Genomic DNA, 8197 nt, shown 5'->3' on the forward strand with positions numbered 1-8197 from the left:
TATATATATATATATATATATATATATATATATATATATATATATTTAGCTCCATCTAACAACCAGGTTCTGTAGTAGGCACAGTAATGCATCGCATTCCTTCCCAGTCTAAGAAAGAGACCTCATTTTCCCAATCCAAGGCAGGTTCCCAGTGAGGAGGTGGGAGTTACTTCAGCGGACAACCAGCAAGGAGGGCAAAACCACCAACCCTTTTAGTGCGGGGACAAGAGAGCCCCATCACAGACCCATGCTCAGGAGGCAGTCACACCCATGGGAGTCTCTGGAAAGGGAACTCAAGCAAGGGCTTCGGTGCACCCAGCCATGGGTGTGGAAATGTCAGATCAGTCCAGCGGGAGATAAGGCTTTTGAATGCACGTTCCCTCAGTATCTGTGGACCTGATAAACCTTAAACTCTGCACATTCCTCTGTTGTGGTAAATCTCCACCCCAAATAAGTCCAGGCAATGAAAATGCAATTCAGTTAATATGAATGCATGCTGTGCGCCTAGATTGGGCAGATCTACCATGACACTATGGACTTTCCATATAAGAGACCCCTTATAACTTGCGGTTTGTCCAGGCCAGGTACTTCTGCTCTACTTTCCTCCTTCCTCCTCTGTCGTCCTCTCTCTTTCTCTCCCAAAACCTTCAGCTCCACCTTCCCCTCTTTCTCCGCCCAATCATCGGCTCTAGCCTTTATAAATTAAGGTGGGAAGAAGGTTTACAGGAAATCACCTGAGTGCTGACTCATTCCTTATTGGAAGCCCCTCACAGGAGAACAGAATTAACATCAAATACAGTTAGCTCCCGGGCTATCCACAACATTCCTCTTACTATTTATCTACTTATTTCTAGTCAGTCTTGTATCTTAGCAGGCCTCCAACTCACTACCCAGCTGATGACCTTGAACCTTCTGATCCTCCTGCTTCCACCTCCAGAAGGCTGATATTATGGGTGTGGCCCACCAGTTTTAGGTGGTGCTGCAGACCAAGCTCCAGACTTCATACGCGGGGCTCAGGGCCAATGTCAGAGAGTTGCCTGATCCCTGTTTGTGGGACCAATGCCCCAGCCCAGCTGAGCCTTGTAGCTTCCAGAACGGTTACCCTGCAGGTGTCCTTCCTTCTCTCAGTGTTCACTGAGATGCAAGAGAAAAGGGGCCTCGCCGGGCGGGCGTGGTGGTGCACGCCTTTAATCCCAGTGCTCTGGAGGCAGAGGCAGGCAGACTTCTGAGTTCGAGGCCAGCCTGGTCCACAAAGTGAGTTCCAGGACAGCCAGGGCTATACAGAGAAACCCTGTCTCAGAAAAACCAACAAAACAAAACAAAAGGGGCCTCAGGGCCAAATCCTCACCCCGTCCCCATAGGCTCACTGTCTCCCATCTTGTTCATCAGAACGAGCCCATTTTGATTTGGCATTCAAGAGACCAGATGTCAGCCACAGGTGAGATTTGAACCTGCCCGTTTTCAAGACATTCTCTCCTCCTATCTATTGAAGACACATCAACTGCCCCAGCAATACTAGGCCTGTCCTTAGTCCCCGCTGCAGCTTCGAGTACCATTCCTCCTATATCTACTCCAGGAGCAGGACCTGTGTGGGGTCCCCTCTTCACTGCTGAGAGTGCCGAGATGTTCTCGGGGATTTCAAATCCAACAAGCCCCAAATAACCGTTGTGTTCCATCGGCATCCTTCACTACCTGTGATGAGTACCCCGATGTCAGCTTGACCACATCTCAACCCAGTGGCTGGAGTCACCTAAGAGGGCTTTTTCTTTCCTTTCCTTTCTTTTCCTTTCCTTTCTTTTCTTTTCCTTTCCTTTTTTTTTTTTTTTAAAGATTTATTTATTTATTATATGTAAGTACACTGTAGCTGCCATCAGACACTCCAGAAGAGGGAGTCAGATCTTGTTATGGATGGTTGTGAGCCACCATGTGGTTGCTGGGATTTGAACTCAGGACCTTTGGAAGAGCAGTCAGTGCTCTTACCCACTGAGCCATCTCTCCAGGTCCTGGGTTTTTCTTTTCTTATCTTTTCTTTCCTTTTAACTTTTTTATTTATTTTTTTTTTTGGGGGGGGGTTGTTTGGTTGTTTGGTTTTGTCTTTTTTCTTTTTTTTTCAAGACAGGGTTTCTCTGTGTAGCCCCAGTTGTCCTGGAACTCACTCTGTAGACCAGGCTGGCCTCAAACTCACAAAGACCCACCTGCCTCTGCCTCCTGAGTGCTGGTATGCTAGGATTAAAAGGCATGTACCACCACTGCCAGGTTTATTTTTACAAATTTAAGGAGACAATTACTGTTAGGTCTCAAACCCAGGGCAAATGGCTGAAGTGCCTATTTTACATATCAAAGCAGACCTGGCCCACTGCTTCTCCCAGCATCCCTCAGTCCCTGCCTGTTACAGGGTACAGCTGGCATCCATCCCCTACCCTGAACTAGTCAGGGGGCTGGGCTGCCCTTCTTCCAGCAACTCTTCGAAGCCAATATAAAGTGGCCATTTTGGCTATGCCAGTCTTCTTTACGTCCCTTTCTCTCTGTCCTCTTGGTCTCCTAGTCCCCTGGCTCCCCCTCCCCATCTAACATGGTCCAGCCCAGGCTCAGGTTCACTCTAGACTCCCAGCTACCTCTGCTTCTGGCTTTGCTCTCCCTCATATGGACAATAACCTTTCTCCTCCTCCACACCTAGGAGCAGTCATGTCCCCTTTTAATTTCTTTTATTCATTCAATTATACTGCTTCACCAATTCTGTGAGGCAACAGATTTGGTGACTCTGTATGTAAAAACTTTTAACAATTTGTGGGGAAAAAAAAAATGATGATGCCGGTTGGTTGCTCCTAACATCTCTGGATAAATTGACAAAGGAAAAGAATATGTTTTGTAATAAAATTAACCAGCTTTTACTATCTTAGAATACAGTGAAGGACAATGAACTCCGTGATAGAACTGACCTGCTCCAGATGTGCGTAAACAGTCTAAAATTTTCTAATTCTGTCCTGGAAAAGAAATTTCTCTTCAAGAGTCACAGAGTTCAAGTTGTGGAAAATCAAATGAAGCCCTCATTATAAGACTGGCTTGAATTACCAAGAAAATTCAAGTCCCAGACTTGGATGGAGGGGGTCTGTGGTTAAAGGAAGGCCATTAATTGATGGAATCCTGTAACTTGGGATGGAGGTATTCGGGAGAACCCACTGAAGCTGAGAACTTTGAACCCTCAGATTCTCAAGGGTTGATCTCATGTGAGGAAGGAGTCTCTACCCTTAGCAAAGATGTTCTTCCAGCCCCACCTCCTGAAATACAGCCTTTCTACCTTTGACTGAGGAAAAATTTTTTTAAAAGATTTATTTATTTATTATATGTAAGTACACTGTAGCTGTCTTCAGACACTCCATAAGAGAGGATCAGATCTCATTACGGATGGTTGTGAGCCACCATGTGGTTGCTGGGATTTGAACTTAGGACCCTCGGAAGAGCAGTCAGTGCTCTTACCCAATGAGTCATCTCTCCAGCCCTTGACTGAGGAAATTAATCCTTCATTGTCTGCTAAATCTTCAGTGATTTTTCTCTGAAAAAGTTGCCAGGCAAGACAATACTGATGCCCCTCAGGGCTCATCAATAGTTTCTCTAGACCTAAAACCAGACTAAGGCTAAGCAGCTTCCTGGAGATGGCTCCGTGGGTTAAGAGCACTGACTGCTCTTCCAGAGGTCCTGAGTTCAATTCCTAGCAACCACGTGGTAGCTCACAACCATCTGTAATGAGGATCCAAAACCTTCTTCTGGTGTGTCTGAAGACAGCAACAGTGTACTCATATACATGAAATAAATAAATATTTTTAGAAATAAAAAAAAAAGAAAGAAAGAAAATGTGCTCCGATTTACTACTAGGGCTTAACAAGTTTACTAATTCATTCAAGCAGAAGTCTAGGAAATATGTATGGGTGTGGTGCTTTTAAGGGTGTGGGATAATTGTGGAAGGAACATAAAACTGGATCAGGCTGAATTTATTGATATTGGGCATCTCAGTAAAGAATCTAGGTTTATTAAAGGTAGCACAGTTAAAAGAAAAAAGGTTGGCTGAAGTGTCTGTCAAAAGATGGCCTACTGTACAGGAGTTGGAGATGCCTGATATCCCTTGGCTTAGTGTTGATAGGGTGATCTCAAGGCTCAGGGAGCTTACAATGCTAGAGTGGGTACACTGTGTAAAACCTAGTAGTCTACAATGATAAGGCCCAGAAGACTCCGCCTTCACTAATCTTATAAGAAGCAAAATGATATGTGATCGTTTGTATATGTTCAGCCCAGGGGGTAACACTATTAGAAGGCGAGGCCCTGTTGGAGTAGGTGTGTCACTGTGGGTGTGGGCTATAAGACCCTCATCCTAACTACCTAGAAGTCAGTCTTCCACTAGAAGCCTTCAGATGAAGATGCAGAACTCTCAGCTCTGCCTGCATCACAGCTGCCAAGATGCTGCTCTGCTCCCACCTTGATGATGATGGACTGAACCTCTGAATCTTTAAGCCAGCCCCAATTACATGTTGTCCTTTATAAGACTTGCCTTGGGGCTGGTGAGATGGCTCAGTGGGTAAGAGCACCCAACTGCTCTTCCGAAGGTCCAGAGTTCAAATCCCAGCAACCACATGGTGGCTCATAACCATCCGTAACAAGATCTGACTCCCTCTTCTGGAGTGTCTGAAGACAGCTACAGTGTACTTACATATAACAAATAAATAAATCTTAAAAAAAAAAAAAAAAAGACTTGCCTTGGTCACGGTGTCTACTCTCAACAGTAAAACCCTAAGACATGGTGAGAGGGGCCCCAGCACACTCGAAGAGCTTTGTTGTTGCCCTTTTCTTTGTGCCAGACTTTAGAGTTAGGGATGCTGGTGCTCGGCTGGATGAATTAATGCAAAGGGTTTGATTGGGCCTAGAGATGTCTGGGGCCAAGTGGTAGCACTGAATTGCCAGAGGCAATGTGAGCATAGTTCTCATAATAGGCAGCATAGAGAAAGCAATGTCTATAGTGGCCTAATCCATAGCGGTCAGCACAGGCAAAGGGATTTTTTTTCCTTAATTTTTCAAGACAGGGTTTCTCTGTGTACCATGGACTGTCCTGGAACTCGATCCATAGACCCAGACTGGCCTCAAACTCACAGAGATCCACCTGCCTCTGCTTCCTGAGTCCCAGGATTAAAAGTCATGTGCCACCACTGTCTGGCTTCAGGCAAAGTGATATTTATGGTAGCATGATCCATGCAGTCCTTTGGTATTGTCTAATCAACCATGCTATTTCCAGGCATGAAATAGATAAGAAGTCTATTTCTTTTTAATTTGGTCAATATAAGTAGAAAAATTCTCAAATGAAAGAAAGATTACATTGGGTGGTGGCAAAAGGGAATCTCAGCCCATGAGCCAATTTCTAGACTTGAGTCAATTTGTAGAACCAGAATGAAGACATAGCCAGGGTCCCCTAAGGAAGGGGAACCTTGATAAAATACTTAAAAGTTTTACTGTCAGCACTTCAGTCCTTCCCCATAGGGACCTATAGCCCTTTACACCGGAAGCAAGAAAACAGTCAGATTTCTGGGACCCACTGGGTGCTGGTTATGAATTAAGATTGATTCCCAGATATCCCAAGAAGCATTGCGGCCCTTCAGTTAAAGCAGGGGCTTATGGAGGTCAGGTAATTAATGGAGTCTTGGCTGAAGTTTGACTCACAGTAGGCCCAGTAGGTCTCCAAACTCATTTTATGGTTATTTCCCCAGTCCTAGAATGTATAACTGGGATGGATATACTTAGAAGTCAGCAGAATTCTCACATTGGTTCCCTGACCTGTGGGGTGAGGGCTATTATGGTCGGAAAGGCTAAATGGAAGCCTTTAGTGTTGCCTCTGTCAAAGAAAACAGTGAATCAAAAACATTGCATCTCACCGGGTGTGGTGGCGCACGCCTTTAATCCCAGCACTCGGGAGGCAGAGGCAGGCGGATTTCTGAGTTCGAGGCCAGCCTGGTCTACAGAGTGAGTTCCAGGACAGCCAGGGCTACACAGAGAAACCCTGCCTCAAAAAAACCAAAACCAAAAAACAAAACAAAAACAAAAAACAAAAACAAAAAACAAAAAACCATTGCATCTCTGGAGGAATTGCAGAAATTAGTGTCATTATCAAGGACTTGAAAGATGCAGGGCAGTGGTTCCCACCACATCTCCTTTTAACTCCTATGTGGGCAGTGCAGAAGACAGAAGGGTTGTGGAGAATGACAGTTGGCTATTGATAATTCAGTCGGGTAGAGACTCAGCCTTTAGCTATTGTACCAGATGAGGTGCTCCTACTTGGGCAGATTAACATATCTCCTGGTGCATGATATGTAGCTATTGATCTAGAAAGTGAAAGTGTCTTAAAAAAAAAAAAGACATTTATTTTATGTGAGTACAGTGTTGCTATCTTCTGACATACCAGAAGAGGGCATCGGATCCCATTTCAGATGGTTGTAAGCCACCCATGTGGTTGCTGAGAATTGAACTCAGGTCCTCTAGAAGAGCAGTCAGTGCTCTTAATTGCTAAGCCATCTCTCCAGCCCAAAAATGTCTTTTTCTTGATACCAGGCCATAAGAATCACTATAAGCAATCTGCTTTCAGTTGGCAAGGCCAGCAGTATACCTTTATAGTTTTACCTCAAGAATAGATTAACTCAATAGCCCTGTGTCATAACTTAGTTGGAAGGAAACTTGACTGTCTTGTCTCTTCCACATTGATTCACTATAAGGAAACATGCTGATTGGACCAAGTGGGTAGAAGGTAGCAACCACTTGTTGCTAACATATGTGCATCAGAAGATGGGAAATAAAACCAACCAAAATCCAAGGGCCTTCTATCTCAGTGAAATTCCTTGGTGTCCAGTGGTGTGGGACATGCAGATTTATGACTTCTAAGATGAACATTACACTTCTAAGTTATTGCACCTGGCCCCTCACACTCCTCACCACCAAGAAAGAAGCATGGTGTTTAGTGGGCCTATTTGGATTTTGGAGACAATACATTCCTCACCTGGGTGCTCTCCTTTGGCCCATATGGGTCCTGGAACAGGAGGAGGCTCCTCAACAAGTTCAGGCTGTGCAGGTTGCTCTACCTCTTAGACCGTATCAGCAGACCTGACAGAATGTAAGTGGCAGATAGGGATGCTGTGTGGAGCCTTAAGGAGGTCCCTAGAAGTGAATCACAGAAGAGACCGTTGAGATTTGGGAGCAAGGTTCTACCATCATCTGCAGACAATTATTCACCTTTTTTTTTTAAAGATTTATTTTATGGATATGAGTACACTGTAGCTGTACAGATGGTTGTAAACCTTTATGTGGTTGTTGGGAATTGAATTTTAGGACCTCTGCTCGCTCAGTCCAAAGATTTATTTATTATTATACATAAGTACAATGTAGCTGTCTTCAGACACACCAGAAGAGGGCATCAGATCTCATTACGGATGGATGTGAGCCACCATGTGGTTGCTGGGATTTGAACTCAGGACCTTCGGAAGAGCAGTCAGTGCTCTTAACCACTGAGCCATCTCACCAACCCAATTATTTACCTTTTGAGAGACAAGTCTTTGTCTGCTATTGGGCCTTAGTAGAAACTGAATGTTTGACAGTGGGTTATCAAGTTACTATGTGGTCTGAGCTGTCCATCATGAGCTGAGTGTTATCTGACCCACCAAGTCATAATAGGGTGTGCACAGCAGCAATCTATTATCAAATGGAAGTGATATATATGTGATTGGGCCCAAGCAGGTCCTGAAGGCACCAACAAGTTACATGAAGAAGCCGCCTGTGATGGTTTGTATATGCTCAGCCCAGGGAGTGGCATGATTCGCAGATGTGGCCTTGTTGGAATAGGTGTGTCACTTTGGGTATGGGCTATAAGACCCTCATTCTAGCTGCCCGGAAGTCATTATTCTGCTAGCAGTCTTCAGATGAAGATGTAGAACTCTCAGCTCAGCCTGCACCATGCTTGCATGCCTGCCTTGATGCTGTCATGTTCCCTCCTTGATGGATTATGGACTGAACCTCTGAACCTGTAAGTCAGCCCCAATGAAATGTTTTTATAAGAGTTGCCTTGGGGCCGGGCCTGGTGGCGCACGCCTTTAATCCCAGCATTTGGGAGGCAGAGGCAGGCGGATTTCTGAGTTCGAGGACAGCCTGGTCTACAGAGTGAGTTCCAGGA

This window comes from Mus pahari, chromosome 10 (genome assembly GCF_900095145.1).
Source record: "Mus pahari chromosome 10, PAHARI_EIJ_v1.1, whole genome shotgun sequence".
NCBI lineage: Eukaryota > Metazoa > Chordata > Mammalia > Rodentia > Muridae > Mus > Mus pahari.